The sequence below is a fragment of the Oryzias latipes genome, chromosome 10 (assembly GCF_053564925.1).
Source record: "Oryzias latipes strain Hd-rR chromosome 10, Olatipes_Hd-rR_3.1".
Taxonomy (NCBI): domain Eukaryota; kingdom Metazoa; phylum Chordata; class Actinopteri; order Beloniformes; family Adrianichthyidae; genus Oryzias; species Oryzias latipes.
The window spans coordinates 10,589,916-10,607,509 of NC_136246.1; the positions used below are offsets into that span (position 1 = coordinate 10,589,916).

The following is a 17,594-nucleotide window of genomic DNA, read 5'->3' on the forward strand; positions in this document are numbered from 1 at the left end:
CATTATGGGATGGCCACACGACCTACGGCTTGGCGGCCATTTTGTGGCGAACTCAGAGAAATGGCGATTTTCGTGTTTTTTGACAATATGGGAAAACGACACTTTTGTTCAAGCGATTTTCACGAAATTGCACACACATGCCACAAACACGATTCTACAACTACCAAAGAAGTTTTGTTGACCTTTGACCTTGGCAAGGGGCGGCCATCTTGAATTTTCATAAAAAAGCACCTTTAGTAACGGATACAAACGAAAACTCGTCCTAGGGATTTTTATCAATCTTTTTGAAACTTCTCGGGCATCAATGGCAAGCTACTGTGGACAAAATGTTGGAATAAGAAGTTGTAGAATTTGAAACGCGTGCGCGTGGCGAATTCGCAACCGTCGCCATTTTAGCTAGCTCGCACATATTTTATCGGAATAGCCTGAAACTAAAATATGCGATACCCTGGCCCACACTGAACAAAATGATGTCACATACGACAAAATCCATAAAGGAATGCGGCCGTGGTAAACAAAAAACGATCGCAAAAAAAAGTGCTGACTCGGCTAAAAAAAAATTTTTCGGATTTTATTTTTAAGAATCGGCTAACGAAACCCAGATAACTTTGTCGGGTATATCCAAAGAAAGTTTTGAAATCATTACGTGATGGCGTCACGACCTACGGTTTGGCGGCCATTTTGTGCCAAAATATGCCATTTTGAGTTTTTCGCGTTTTTACACAATATGGAAAAATGAACTTTTTTTCGAGCGATTTTCACGAAATTTGACGCGCATGTCCCTAGCGTAAGTCTACAATCACCTCTGGAGTTTCGTCGACCTTTGACCTCGGGAAAAGGCGGCCATCTTGAATTATCTATAAAAAACACCTTTACCACCAGATTCAAACGTAAACTTGTCGTTGGAATTTTCAGCGATCGTCTCGAAACTTTTTGGGCATCAATGGCAAGCTACTGTGGAAAAAATGTTGGAATTAGAAGTTGTAGATTTTGAACGGCGTCCGCGTAGCAAGCTAGCAAAGTGGCGCACTGTTATAACTCCCATGCATTTCAATACTAAACAGTGAAAATTTAATGCATGCATTAATGCCTGAAACAGAATACATTGAAAAACACTGGATATGGACATATAAGGATTGTGGGCGTGGTTAGCATAAAACCACTGTTGCTAATGACAAAAAAAAATTTACTTTTACGGATTTGTCCAAAACTGACGTCAATCTGTTCGTCCTCTCGAGGGGACCAAAACATAAAATGGTTGCTATGGAGATAAAATTAACAAAAAAGCCGCCATTTTGGAAAAAGGTTTTTTTTTTTACCAACATATGACATATAGCTCTCATCAATGGAGGAATGTGTTTTTCTGAGTCAGTTGATGATGCTGATCGCTATGCTAGCACTTTTAGCTATGTTAGCATAGCTAGCATAGTTAGCATAATTAGCATTTCAGGTAATGTGTTTTTCTGAGTCAGTTAATGATGCTGATCGCTATGCTAGCACTTTTAGCCACATTAGCATAGCTAGCATAGTTAGCATAATTAGCATTTTAGGTAATGTGTTTTTCTGAGTCAGTTGATGGTGCTGATCACAATGCTAGCACTTTTAGCCACATTAGCATAGCTAGCATAGTTAGCATAATTAGCATTTTAAGTAATGTGTTTTTCTGAGTCAGTTGATGATGCTGATCGCAATGCTAGCACTTTTAGCCAAATTAGCATAGCTAGCATAGTTAGCATAATTAGCATATGCCGTTTTGACTAGCCATTATCAAAAGTGGGCAGTGAGGGCGGTGAGGGCGGTGGTGCGTAGAGTTGGGCGTGGAAGGCGGGTTGCGTCTGCGGGCCACACAACGCCGCTTGCGGCTTTAATTATTATTATTCTTCTTGCACACTAACGGCGTCTTTGAGCTTAATTTTGACCCCCGCCACATACCCGAAAACTCACCAAAATTGGCACACATCTGGGATAAATTGAAAATGAATTTTCGGCAAAGAGAACGTCACCCCCCCGAAGTCGATGACATCACAGCGAGCGGTCCCGTAAAAAAAATGAATGGGCCGAAAATCGCTTATGGGGCCAAAAAAAATTATTTCAAATTAGAGCAACGAAACCAAAACACGCGTGTTGGAGATATCCCAAAGAAGTTTTGAAATCATTATGGGATGGCCACACGACCTACGGCTTGGCGGCCATTTTGTGGCCAACTCAGAGAAATGGCGATTTTCGTGTTTTTTGACAATATGGGAAAACGACACTTTTGTTTAAGCGATTTTCACGAAATTGCACACACATGCCAAGACCATGATTCTACAATAACCAAAGAAGTTTTGTTGACCTTTGACCTTGGGAAGGGGCGGCCATCTTGAATTTTCATAAAAAAGCACCTTTAGTAACGGATACAAACGAAAACTCGTCCTAGGGATTTTTATCGATCTTTTTGAAACTTCTCGGGCATCAATGGCAAGCTACTGTGGACAAAATGTTGGAATTAGAAGTTGTAGAATTTGAAACGCGTGCGCGTGGCGAATTCGCAACCGTCGCCATTTTAGCTAGCTCGCACATATTTTATCGGAATAGCCTGAAACTGAAATATGCGATACCCTGGCCCACACTGAACAAAACGATGTCACATACGACAAAATCGATAAAGGAATGTGGCCGTGGTAAACAAAAAACCGTCGCAAAAAAAAGTGCTGACTCGGCAAAAAAAAAAAATTTCGGATTTTATTTTTAAGAATCGGCTATCGAAACCCAGATAACTTTGTCGGGTATATCCAAAGAAAGTTTTGAAATCATTACGTGATGGCGACACGACCTACGGTTTGGCGGCCATTTTGTGCCAAAATCTGCCATTTTGCGTTTTTCGCGTTTTTACACGATATGGAAAAATGAACTTTTTTTCGAGCGATTTTCACGAAATTTTACTCGCATGTCCCTAGCATAAGTCTTCAATCACCTCTGGAGTTTCGTCGACCTTTGACCTCGGGAAAAGGCGGCCATCTTGAATTTTCTATAAAAAACACCTTAACCACCTAATTCAAACGTAAACTTGTCGTTGGAATTTTTATCGATAGTCTCCAAACTTTTTGGGCATCAATGGCAAGCTACTGTGTAAAAAATGTTGGAATTAGAAGTTGTAGATTTTGAACGGCGTGCGCGTGGCAAGCTAGCAAAGTGGCGCACTGTTATAACTCCCATGCATTTCAATACAATACAGTGAAAATTGAATGCATGCATTAATGCCTGAAACTGAATACATTGAAAAACACTGGATATGGACATATAAGGAATGTGGGCGTGGTTAGCATAAAACCACTGTTGCTAAGGACAACAAAAAGTTTACTTTTACCGATTTGTCCGAAACTGACGTCAATCTGTTCGTCATCCCGAGGGGACCAAAACATAAAATGGTTGCTATGGAGATAAAATCAACAGAAACCCCGCCATTTTGGAAAAAGTGGGTTATTTATCAACTTATGACACATAGCTCTCACCAATGGAGGAATGTGTTTTTCTGAGTCAATTGATGATGCTGATCACAATGCTAGCACTTTCAGCCACATTAGCATAGCTAGCATAGTTAGCATAATTAGCATTTTAGATAATGTGTTTTTCTCAGTCAGTTGATGATGCTGATTGCTATGGTAGCACTTTTAGCCACATTAGCATAGCTAGCATAGTTAGCATAATTAGCATTTTAGGTAATGTGTTTTTCTGAGTCAGTTGATGATGCTGATCGCAATGCTAGCACTTTTAGCCACTTTAGCATAGTTAGCATTGTTAGCATAATTAGCAAATCCAGCTTTGACTAGCTTTTAATTTGCGGGCTGTAAGGGCAGCGGTGGTGCGTAGAGTTGGGCGTGGAAGGCGGGTTGCGTCTGCGGGCCATACAACGCCGCTTGCGGCTTTAATTTATACATTATTTCTGCTTTAGAAATGACTGATGTACAACATCCACTTGCACTGTTTTCTCAAACTATAATTACATCAAAATATGGGATCTGCTTTAAACTATAATTCTATAACATAATACATCAATTCTTTAACACCAATACTAAGTAATCTGGGAAATATCAAAACAAACATACAAACTAAGCTAAACATTGTAAACATTATTTTTTAAGGGAGTGCGGGTCCAAACCATCAAATACTTGTAATTAATGTCAACTATACTGAACTAAATCATGGTAATTAGGAAATACAAATAAATTAGATAAAGAAATGTATTCAAAATAAAAACTGAAACTCAAAACTAAAATTGAAATTATTTCAAAATGTGGTTTTGAGATTATTTTACACAAAAAGTATTTGACCTACACTACCTTAAAAATCTTTTTTTTCCAGCCAAGACCACTTCAATTTGTTTTTTATCGTCTTCTCACAACTGAGGTCGTGACCACGCTCAATAATGACGATGCCTGCCATTATTTTAACACAAATTTGATCGCAAACTCTTCAGATGTGTTTGTGAAAGTTTAGCGTGGGTCCGCCAGTTTTGGTCTCTAGGGAAGCAAGTCACGCTGACCACGTGGTGCAGACAGAGCCAATCAGACCCGTCGACGCATCCGAAAGCAACTAAAACGTCCCGTCATTGGTCAATTAGGCCGGGAAGACGAGAGATGGCCACGACCATAGAGGAAGCGATCTGCGGAGAAATATAGAAAATAAAGCTAAAATTAGCTGATTTCAGACCATTTTTTAATCCGGAAAGCGATTTGTCCGTAGAGATCAGGTCTTTATGTCCCGGAAAGTACGTTCGGTTTGCTCAAAAACCCGGATTTCCGGGAATTCCCGGAAGACTTTCATCACTGTACCTGAATTGGGATAAAGAGTTGATTGAACGATCAACAAACATTTCCAGTGGCTTTGGCATGAAGCTTACAGAAATATCATCTGTCGGAAGATATTACCATGCCAAATAATTTCCTGTTGGTATACAAATGTTTTAATTGTATCTTCTTTTGTTTTATTTGTTGACATTTTATTTTGATTTCTGATAATTACTTGTGTCCTTTTTTTGCTTCTCTTTTTGGAATTGCATTTAGGTTTTTTGCATTACATTCTGGTTTCTTTTTTTTTCTTCCTTTTTTTTTGAATGTAATGTTTATTGTAATACTGTAATATCCAAATTTTTGTTCTGATTTCTGACTACAGTATAAGTTTTTTATCTGAGGTATGGATTTGTAATTCTGTCATAGGTCCCTATGGCCTTCACCTAAATTGACTGATTAAAAATCTGTGTTTTTAAAATTTTATTGAGATATGCGTTTATATAGCATATTCTACAACAAAAATTTGAAAGTGATCATTTAAAAATCATTATCTTGTACTGTAAACTGCATTTTTTTTACATTCAACCAGGAAGAGACAACACTAAATTCACCTGTGTTGATATTATTGTGCTGTAGTGACACACTTCAGTCTTTGGGTGCAGGTATGAGGGAGGAACTGGTGAAAGAAGGCTTTACTTTGAATTTGCTCTCCGCTCGGAACAGAGCAGACACCTAGCAGGAGGCCTCCACATCTAATAGAGGTCTCTGTCCTCGAGTACTCTGAGCTGTTCTAATCTCCAATTCATGTATTCAAGATTAGAGCCCAATGACTTGGAGGAGGAGAGGCACGCCGTGCACAGTGCAGTGCTGGATGAAAAATGGAAAGAGAGAATGGAAAAGTGTTGGAAATAGAGAAGAACTGATTTTCCTCTCAGCTGTCCACCAATCAATCTGGAGCTCCAAACAGACTTTGATCAAAGGGAGTTCCCATCTGAATACCACATAAATCAAATGATCATTTTGAGCAAATTAGTGTTTTAGTGATGAGATTTAAAAATCCAATTTCCTTTATATTATTATGTCTTGAAATTGTGACTCTAAGTCATTTTCAGTGGCAGAGGCCAGACCTTCTCATTCCATATGTGTCAATGAAAGATTCAACAATGTTAGATGGTTATGAGCCCTGTGCCTTCATCAGGCACTTGTGCTCCATCCGGAAAGCACCCTGATGACATCTGGAAAAGGCTGCAGCCACCCCATGACCTGGAGTGCAAAGACAGCATGGATGGCTGAATAAACGGATGGATCATCTTTTTCTTCTTTTTAAGGATTCCTCTAGGAGTCCTAACCAGTCTGAAAAGCAGGAAATACATTGAAATATTTAAGTCTCAGAAATTTATATCTCTTCTGGTAAAACAGTAATTTATTTTTAAAGTAATGTTTGTTCTGATCAGAAAGTGTCATGTCTCGTCAAGCTTCCTGTTGTCTCGTGTGGGGTTCCTGTTTTATTTTGAAAGTCTAACCTACCTCTCGTTCCAGACCTTCCCCTTCCTGCCTTGTCTGTTCCTCACACCTGAGTCTGCCTCATCATCCCTGATCATTCCCACCTGTCCTTCCCCTCCTCATGTATTTATAGCCTGTGTTTCCCTTTGTCCTGTGCCTGTTTGTCATGTGCTTTCACCTGCCAAAGCAAGCTCATCTCTTGAATCTGAATCAAGCAATTAAATCCTTAAGCTCTGCATCTGAGTCCGGTCCTGTGTTCTGCCTTGTCAGAAAGGATCTATTGACTGTTTTACAGCGTTGTATAGATACTGGGCATCAAACGTTCTCAGAGAGACACGTGAATGTGTGATAAATAAATCTTCCTATGATTAACCCTTAAAAGTCCCACTCTGATTATCTTTTGATCCATTGTAAAAGTGTTCCCAGTTGTCTTTAAATTATAACGCCTTTATAGTCAAAATAAAAAAAGAACTTGTGTTGTTTTCTACTACATAGTTTCTGCAGAGCCGCCGTAGTTGTTTAAAAATTCACCTCTGAGTTTTGGACGAGACTGTTGGTAAGTAAGCCCACCCCTACTCCCCATCATCCATCTGTTTAGACACTCCCGCTTGCTTACGGCCCCTCACAACTCATTACCCTACATTACCTGTGCAACAAAAAAGTCAAGGAATTTTTGGAGCTATCCAGCTGTACAGTTTATGTCCAGATACCAGCTCGAACAAGAAAACTGAAGACGTACACAATCTAGTCGTCTACAAGATGCATCAGAATTTAGCGGCACAGGGAGCTTACGGTGTGCTGTTTTAAGTTCTGCGCCACAACTGCAGGCTTTTTCCAACAGCATTTTATCATCTGCTTCTGATTCACAATGATTTAAATAAAGAATTACTCAGAATGGCAATTTTAATCTTAATTTTTATTAATTTTATTATTTATTTATCCCCCATCTGAGAAAAGCAGCAAGTACATTTTAAAAACAGCAAAAACATGATTTTCATTGGAGTGGGTATTAAACACTGGATCTCTAGCTCCAGTGTTGAAATGTTTTACACTATTGTAACTCTTCAATCATTTATGTAACTTACGAAATTCCAGGAGATTCAGAAATGGAGATGAGTAGCTTTTTGCTGATATGCATGTAAAAGACCCATTTTAGTTGTTTTCTTATTATTGTTCAACAGTTCCTTTGATTCAAGATGCCCTTAATTTCAAAAGAAGTATATTGAAGATGTAAAAGAAAATGACAAAAAGGTGTTAATGTTTGTAAAGTGTATTTTGTTTTGAAGACTTTTATTGTGAAGGTTCCACTTACTTCCGCTTTTTCTGTGAAGTGTGTCAGTTAAACAGAAACAAAAAAACGGTTAACAGCTGATGCTACGGCAGCAAAGGAAACAGACAAAAATGGACCGACGGATAACTGTGTAAAGCAGTAATTTGTTTTTGGCATCTAGCTGGAAGGCGAACAGGTATGATTTTGGTTATGTTTACTGTACACATTTTGTGATTATTCTCCATTTGTTTTGTGTAAAATAACAAAATATGTTTCTGTTTGAAGTTATCTAACAATCTAACGCTACTAGCTGAGGTAAAGAATGATTATATATCAAAAAGGAATTATTGTAAGTTTGTGTTTATGCTTTTCTTCAGCTCTTACGGTGTGACTATGACTGTGGAGTAAATAAATGGGTTGGAATACCCCATCATAGTCCATCAGTTACTATCATTGAGTCCATCGTCTGAATCAAGTCCGGCTGGAATGCTACAATGCAACACTGTAATGAAGTGTTTACTTAAAATGCAGCTCTATCAGTCGATCAACCTTCTCGCAGTCGTTCTCTGTGAACTTGTTGAGGAGTCTGGATCTTTGCTGTTATTTCAGATTTTCTCAGATGACTCCTCTGCCGGAACTGAGAGCAAACGGAGAAGCCCTGACAAGTTTGATCACTTCTCAAGGGTTGCTATGTATGTAGTGCAATGTAGGATTTTTTTTTTCAATTTCACACTCTTTTTCTTCTATTTTGGACTTGTCCGCCTTAAGCTGAATGTTTCTGTTGTCTTTCTCTGTATAGTAATGGCTTTGAACACAAGTCTGATGGCTGAAGAAAGTTTTCTTTGTTCCATCTGTCTGGAATTGTTTAATCAGCCTACATCGATTCCTTGTGGGCACACCTTCTGCCTGCAGTGTATCACCGACTACTGGGACACAAGTACTGCTTTACTCCTTTGCCCACCAAAACAGAGTTTTACCCCAGACCAATGCTTTGTGTTAACATTTTTATCGATGAAATGGAAAATACGTTCGAGCACCAGGCAGAAATAAAGTCCTCAAGAACTCCTGGACTATAGCAGGAAGTGAAAGTGTGTTGTGTAATCTCTGCTCAGAGCCGAAGGTCACAGCAGTAAAATCCTGCCTTGGCTGTTTTATGTTCTTTTGTCAAACCCATTTGGAGCCTCATCAGAGTAATGTCGTCCTGAGAAAACACAAGTTTATGCCCCCGGTTAAGAACTTGGAGAGCAGGATTTGCAAAACTCATGGTGAACCTTTAGAGTGGTTCTGATCGATCATTTCTGTGTGAGTCTTATAAGGGTGTCGCCCATAAATCATGTGATCTTGACTCTTGAGGAAGAAGCTCAAAAGTGGAAAACTCTGATAAAAACAAAAGAAAAGGACAAATCACATCATCGAGACTCACCAGAAGAAAATCCTCGAGATCCAAGACTCACTTGAAGCAAGCAGGACTCATGCAGACGAGGTGCTGAAGAGCAGCAGGCACCTGATGGCTACTATCAAAGATTATGTTAGGAGAAGGCACGATGAGCTGCGTGAAGTTATAATAACAAAACAGAGCAAAGTGGAGGAGGAGGCTAAAAGATTCAGAGGTTCAGCTCAACTGTAGCCAGTTTGCAAATCAAGAGACTTTAGATTAACTGAAAAAAAAAATCAAAAGACACATCCACACATTGTGCGATCCTACCTTCAAAGAAAGCGGCGACACGCAGTGGATGTGACTCTCCAACGTGACGCAGTACACCCGTTCCTCGCCGTTTTTGATGATTGGAAACAAGTTACACATGGAACCCAAATGAGATATAACAAGTTGGAACTACATGAATGTTATGAAGAGGATTTCGATTTGAAATTTGATTTGAAATGGTTTATTTCAAGCAATCAAGTAAGAATAATACACAAAAACATTACAATCACCAGTTATACATTCATACAACGACATGTCAAACTTAGGATAATTAGACATAAAATTAATTATTGCTTGAAAGGGAGTGGAAGGAAGCAAATTTATATAACCCCACCCCTCTTCTACTGTCACCATTTTATTATATGTTATCTCATTATCCGGTTCATAACTTTTATCAGACAAAATAAGAATCCTTAGGTATCAATAAAGAACATGACAGAGATTAATTACTTATTTTATAATGTAAAAATAGACATAACTATTTTGGAAATCAACATAGCAAATTCAGAAATCAGAGATCTAAAATATATGCAGACTATATTCATTAGAAAAATCATGTATATGATTAAAAAATAATACTATATCAGTAAAATAGAGACAACACTGTTTCAAAAATCTTCATAGCAAAAATTGATCAAGTATCAAAAGTTAAACATATTTGCAAATTATGTTTCATTAGGAAAAATCATGAATCAACTTTTGGAGCAAGTGAAGTAATATCATTAGAAATCATTCATTTTAACCATCTTCAATTATTGATTAAGCATTCTTTTTATCTTTATTTTCTTTTTCCTCTTTTCTTCTTTTTTTATTATAAGGTTGTGCTGTGAAATAAAATCAAATAAGAGAAAAAAGTCCATATTCTGTCGATTGTCTAAGGTTGGTATTCCATCTTCTACTGATTAACAGCCGTTCTTCTGGTTTACCCTTCTGCGGCTGTTATGAGCGGCATTATTAATGATTATTATGAGGATTATGATGCTTACCATTACCGGTACAACGTCTCGGCAAAAGAAGAATTCTTCTCTGGAAAATTTTACTATGAAGTTAAAGTGAAGGGTAAAACACAGTGGTATTTAGGTGTTGCAAAAGAATCCATCAACAGGAGCGGGGATATAAGACTTAGCCCAGAGAACTGAGAAGGATCTGTTCTTACAGCCAATGCTGTCCCTCTCATAGAACTGCAGGTGAGGTGTTCTTGAGGACTTGGGGTGTTTGTTGGTTATGAGGAAGGTCAGGTTACCTTTTACAATGTAGGTGAGATGGACTGCATCTTCTCTTTCACTGGATGTGCTTTCACCGAGAAGCTGTTCCCTTTCTTCAGCCCTTGTGGCAATGACTGAGGCAGAAACTCAGCTCCCTTGATCATCACTCTTGTCACACACACTGGCTGAGAGATTTTAAAGTGAGGCTTTACCAGGGGATCACACAGCTGAAAACCCCAAATATATTCTTCTGAGAAGCAGCTGCCATCTTTTTTTCCATCTGTCCATCAGTGTCAAGGCAGGATGTCACAGTCTTCCCTGTGCTGAAGGAAACTGAAGATCCCTGGCAACAGTCCCCAAGTCACCGTGGAAACACATGTTCGGGATAGATTTTTATGCCTGTCATGATGATACTAATCAGCTCCTAAAATGGTAAATCATTTGTTGTGAAGAAGGAAAAAAACAGACCTGTGATCAGAGATGTTGAGACAACAAAAGCAAGGTTGGAACAAAATGCAAGGCCCTGTATTTAACATTCAAACGTCGTATAGACTTTTAGATTCAGAAGTAATCTGAATCATTTTTACACTAAAATGTCAAAAATGTACTTTGTCAAGTGTGGTTTTGTTCTGTACCCATGGGAGCACCGTATTCCTTGAATATTCCTTAATAATCATTAAAACCTGGGAAGTTATTATTTTACAGCATTACACTAAATTAATACATCTTAAAGCATCCGTGGATGTTCAGGAGGTCAAGCAGGTTCTTTCACAAATGCACAACACATACAGTATAAAACAATTGCAGAAATTGGGTGCAAGAGAGCTCATTGTATCACAGAATAAACCATATATGAACATATTTCAAATAGTTTAAACAGTTAGATATTTGTTTACGTCAAATTTTGGGATCCTTAAAAGTCCCTTTAAAATTAAGCTTTTTTAATTTAAAATTGACTAATTGTTTTAAAGAGATAATTTTGTGAAAGCTCAGTTGATTGATAGATAGATAGATAGATAGATAGATAGATAGATAGATAGATAGATAGATAGATAGATAGATAGATAGATAGATAGATAGATAGATAGATAGATAGATAGATAGATAGATAGATAGATAGATAGATAGATAGATAGATAGCAGTTTCTTCTGTTTTAGCCCTGCATTCAAGTCTTGTCCCAACTGCTTTAATTAGTCACAACTGCTTTCACTTAATTGATTCAGCTGCTCCCATTTACCTAATTACCTACCCTCACTATATTTAAGCTAATTCTCTTGGCTTCTCATTGGCTTATCTTCTGTCTTTTGCCCCCTTAGTGGTTCCAAGTACTTTTTTCTTTTCTTTCTGTTTCCTTGTACATTTTTTCCCTTTTATATTGAGGTTCAAGGTGGATTTTCTTTCATCATATTTAATATTTTTTCTTGAACTATTTGTATTTTTTAGCATGACTCTCTGGCGTCTTGGTGGAATGCATGAGCCCAGGCTCAGTAGAAGAAGCCTAAACATTTCATAAACAAACCCAAACACAAGTAAGCAGGAACAAAAGAACCAATAAAGAGGTGATGAAACAAATGACCTGACAATGAAGAGCTAAAACCAAGAAACTTATATGTGCTAAGCACAAATAAGTGAAATAAAAACAGCTGTGGATGAATATGAACATTGGTGTCTGTGACACAGGCACAAGTAAACATAACCTAACCAGAAAATAAAAAAATGTTGGTGCGTAATACTCACATCTCCGTAAACTCTCCAATTATATTTTTCAACAATTAATTGTGAAAAAAAATTTCTATAAAAGATAAGTGAGATCAATCTCAACATAAAAATAGATACCATAGTATCTTTATTATTATTCAGAAAGAAAATGTCTTTAAGTTAAAAGGTTATTTATAAAAATTGTAATTTTTCAGTTACACTTTCTAGATAAGAGTTCATTAATGTTTAACACATAATGAGCCTATTTGAGCCTATCTATATATATCTATATATATCTATCTATCTATCTATATATACATATATCTATATATACATGTTGTTGTAGTTTCCCTTTCGGCTTTTCCCATCAGGGGTCGCCACAGCGAACGAGTCGCATGGTAAACTTGGCAATGTTTTACGCCGGATGCCCTTCCTGACGCAACCCTCTCAATATCTCATATCTATATACATATATATATATATATATATATATATATATATATATATATATATATATATATATATATATATACGTATATACATATATATATATATATATATATATATATATATATATATATATATATATATATATATATATATGTATATATATATATATATATATATGTATATATATATATATATATATATATATGTATATATATATATATATATATATATATATATATATATATGTGTGTGTGTGTGTGTATTTAATTTTTTTTTCTAAGAACATGCCATGTATAATAAAGCGATGTAACATTTGTTTCACCTATTTCATTTGTCCCTGCCATGCAGTTTTTGGAACATCAGCTGGAAAATGCCAGGCAGCGCACAAGATGCAAATGCCCTCTGGCATTCTGATCTCTTCCAAAGGGCTCATCTCTTACCCAAGGCAAGAAAACATTTGTATTTTTCTTTTTGTTGAATGGAACAGCCAAAAATGTATGCTTACTAAAACATGTCAACCAATAACCAGTAATTTTCCTTTTCTGTAACAGGGCATCAAGACCATTGTGGGTAAAGACACCAATCTCCTAATTGTTGGAGACCCTGCCTACCCACTTCTTGACTTGCTGATCAAGGGATACTCTAACTCCCCACGTCTGACTCCTGAGCAGAAGTCTTTTAACACCTACCTAAGCTCAGTCAGGGTGAGAGTGGAGATGACTTTTGGATTGTTAAAGCCAAGGTGGAGGGTTCTGCTGAAGAGAAGTGACTTTCATTTAACTTTCATGCCAACCATGATTGCTACCTGCTGTGCACTGCACAACTTCTGTCAGAAGGATTGGGAACATGCCAGCAGCAGTTGGTTGGAAGAGGCCAGTAATCGGACAGTTCATTTTCCACAGCCCAACCAGACAGTTAACCCGCAGTGCAGTACGTAGTGGTGGAAGCAGCATAAGAGACGCTTTGACAACCTATATGGCAGCTGCATTCCCACTCCGGACAAGACACCAACTCTAACTCTTTCTTGCTTTAACATTCACCAAAAAAATGTCCACCTTACTTTATTTGGGGTTCTTTAGTGTTTTCACAAATACAAATGAGGGTGTTAATATTCAGGTTTGTACATATCAGTAAAAAAAGAGCGTTGTTTTGTGCATCAAGGAATGTTTAATGAAATAAAAGTTTGAAATGTACAATTTTTCAAAGGATTCCTGTTTTTACAAGTTCACTGTTGGTCCTTCAATGCTACAGCTGTGCAAAAAAATGGTGTCACTGCTAGTGACCCCTAAAAGTACACTTTTTCACATTTAAATTAAACAAGTGTTTTGTAAATAAACAACAAAAAACAAAACAAACAAAAAAAATGTAACAGTATAAAAAAATATAAACATAATATAAAGTGTCAAAAGGATACTTTCCCTAGTTTGTGCAAAACAATTTGTAAAATGTGCATTTCAACATTCAAAACAAGAAGTTAAAGTGATGAAATGTCACATTTCCATGTAAATGTTAACATACAAAGTCTTAAATATTAGCAGCAATGAACTGTGCATTCTCAAATGAAGCGATTAGCGGCAATGTACTGGAAATTGTGCAATTCCTAAATGAAAGGATTATGAGAGTAACAGTTGAACCCATATTTAGCTCAGATCGTGTAAAATGTTTTCGGAATTGTTGCTGCAGTGCGACGTGTTTTGGCTATAGTTAGCTGACCTGTTGTAGTTTTGGAAGGTGTGCTGGGAAGAGTATGGAGCTACTGGAGGAGGAGGACGTGCTAGAGGTGGAGGAGGAGGTGGACGGATGATGGTTCTTAGACCATCCAAAAGTTGGGTGACAAGTCGCTCATTTGACCGTGAACTCTCTTCAACAAACTGTGTGAGGAGAGGCTGATCCCTCTGCAGTCTTCTTTCTTGCTGTTCCTCAACCCACCGGTTTTGGGACTCTTGCATTCTTTCTAGGAATGCTTGCTGCTCAGTCATCCAAGTGCTCAAAGCTTTGGCATGTCCAGATGAGCAGTGCCTCTTCCCTAAAAAAAAACAAAAAAAAATCAAAACACTAAACAGAAAAATTAGGTTGCAATATAAAAATGACAAGTGAAATTCGTTCATTCATTAATCAAAAGTGGCTCTTATAATTACATTCCTTGAGCTGTTAAGCATTTGTGACCTACCAAAAGATATATAATATTTAGGCCTAATTCAGTTTTTTTAAATAATATTCACTTTTTTTTTAGTTGCTTCTCCCGATCTATTCCCATCACTTGTGTGCAGTTTCTTAGTGCTCTCTGCTCCATCGTTACTGTATTCATCTGAATGACAACAACACATGTATTATTTAATAGGCTCTTTAGGCGAATAAACCAGTAAATATGATGCAGTATGTTTTCTAAGTTTACACACTTACCATTAAAGTTATGGCATCTAAACTGTGGCTCGCCGGTGTGCTGCATCTGGCTACGTCCTCCTCAAATCCAACATCCATGCCATTTGTAAGGACGTTAGACAATGGTCTGTTGCCCATGAAGTAGTCTATTGCCCGACAGAGTTGCTGTGGTTTTATTGTGTTAAAAGCAGAGCTGAAGTCTATGAACAGCATTCTCACATATGCGTCATTTTTGTCTAAGTGGGTGAGAAGCTGGATGGAAAGCAGGACAGATGGCGTCCTCTGTCAAACATTTATGTTGGTTTACAAACTGAAAGAGTTCCAGGGTGGGGGGAAGGGTGGATTTTATGTGTGACATGACTAGCCATTCAAAGGACTTCATGATATATATTAAAAAAAAAAAAAAAACGCCCATCTCACCCTCCGCGGGTGGTTTCTCCTCCAAGCTCGGGTCCTCTACCAGAGGCCTGGGAGCTTGAGGGTCCTACGCATTATCTTAGCTGTTCCTAGTACTGCGCTTTTCTGGACTGAGAGGTCTGAGGTCTTTCCAGGTATCTGTTGTAGCCACTCCTCCAGCTTGGGGGTTACTGCCCAGAGTGCTCCAATTACCGCAGGCACCACTGTCACCTTCACTTTCCATGCTTTCTCCAGTTCTTCTCTGACTCCCTGGTATTTCTCCAGTTTCTCATGTTCCTTCTTCCTGATGTTCCCATCGCTTGGCACTGCCACATCCACCACAACGGCTTTCCTCTGTTCTTTATCCACCACTACTATGTCTGGTTGGTTCGCCATTACCATCCTATCAGTCTGGATCTGGAAGTCCCACAGGATCTTTGCTCTCTCATTCTCTACTACCTTCGGAGGTGTTTCCCATTTTGACCTTGGGGTTTCCAGTCCATATTCTGCACACATGTTCCTGTATATTATTCCAGCCACTGGATTGTGGCGCTCCATGTATGCTTTACCTGCCAGAATCTTACACCCTGCAGTTATGTGATGGATTGTTTCAGGCGCCTCTTTGCACAGCCTACACCTTGGGTCTTGTCTGGTGTGGTAGATCTGAGCCTCTATGGCTCTGGTGCTCAGGGCTTGTTACTGAGCTGCCAGGATGAGTGCTTCAGTGCTGTCCTGTAGGCCAGCCCTTACTAGCCATTGGTAGGACTTCTCGATATCAGCCACTTCAGTTATGGTCTGGTGGTATATAGATATATATGTATATATATATACATTTAATCTTTTAAACAATTGTTGACATAAGGTAGCATGAAGCTATGCTTCACTTTCACTGTTTCACTGTGTATAAAAGTATAAATTACTATTTATTGCAGATTTTTTTTCCATGCTATCCAATAACAATTGTAGAGCATCATGATTATGATGCTGGAGCCTAAATATAGAAACTTTACTCAAGCTGTCATGGAGACAAGCTCATTATAAAGATGCTTGGCACTGCTTTCAGTAAGAACATTTCTCGCCGCTCTCAGCAGCACTTTTACATTGAGAGTACAGTAATAGTGTAAAATGCAAAAGTGAATGGAGTAAAATGGTGGAGGTATTTATTATGCTAAACAATCACAGCATTGTTACAAGACACAGACACAGATATGCAAAACCTTTTTTAACACAGCAGCACTTTTCTGGCTTTTTTTCCACTAATCTGTTTGTATTTTGATTCTTAAGCACAACAAAGGAACAGAGCAAGCCATTATGTGCAATGCTGTCACCAGCAGTAAAAAAAAAAGCTATTTGAGCAGTTTATTCAAAAACGTAAAGCTTGATATGCTGTTTAAAAAGACACTAGTGCAAGGTTACCAATGAAAAGCCACATTTTAGTGTGGTTTCCATTAAATACTTTGTGCCTATTTAATGATGTACTTGTATTTGTATCTGTGGCGGCTAAACTAACGATGCATATTATGTTCACATACAGCTCTGAGCATTTTTTAATTTGGCTATACATGATCTTAAAATGTATTTACTTTAAATTATAATTGCAAATTAAACTCATTTTTTTATACTATGCGAGTCCACAAAGAGGTTCAACCATTGCTAAATCTGCGTTAGTGTAACGGCTGTTTCTGACACCACAATGGTGTGAATGTTTGAACCATAACCTTTAAATTTGGTCCATAATGACATGATAGTATCACACAGTGGCTGCAGATTGGTCAGATTGGACTGCACATCCAAGATGCCAATTTCCCATTGAGATATGGTGACTGGAGGCCATTTGAGTCCAGTAAACTCATTGTCATGTTCAAGAAACCAGTCTGAGATTATTCCAGCTTTATGACATGGCACCCTATCCTGCTGGAAGTAATCATCAGAAGATACTCACGTAGGCTATACCATTGTTACCATGCTCAATTGGTACTAAAGGGCCTAAAGTGTGCCAAAAAATATATCCCCGGACCATGACACTACCACCAGCAGCCTCAACCATTGATACAAAGCAGTCAGGATCCATGCTTTCATGTTGTTGACACAAAATAGTGACCCTACCATCCGAATGTCGCAGCAGAAATGGAGACTTATCAGACCAGACAACATTTTTCCAATCTTCTATTGTCCAATTTTGGTGAGGCTGTGTGAATTGTAGCCTTAATTT

The 17,594-nt window shown here is 38.0% G+C and overlaps 1 long non-coding RNA gene across 3 annotated transcripts; it reads left to right on the forward strand.

Moving 5' to 3' along the window:
• The first annotated feature begins 7,422 nt into the window (after window positions 1-7,422).
• Window positions 7,423-13,809, forward strand: LOC144994715 (uncharacterized). Of its 3 annotated transcripts, none has more exons than XR_013658306.1 (6): window positions 7,423-7,741; window positions 7,923-8,049; window positions 8,155-8,251; window positions 8,345-11,985; window positions 12,953-13,049; window positions 13,156-13,809. It is a non-coding gene; the product is annotated as an uncharacterized LOC144994715 (long non-coding RNA). The 3 variants fall into 3 exon arrangements; XR_013658305.1 differs by having other exon boundaries at window positions 7,425-7,741; window positions 8,155-8,237; XR_013658307.1 differs by lacking the exon at window positions 8,345-11,985 and having other exon boundaries at window positions 7,513-7,741; window positions 8,155-8,237.
• Window positions 13,810-17,594: the final 3,785 nt, after the last annotated feature.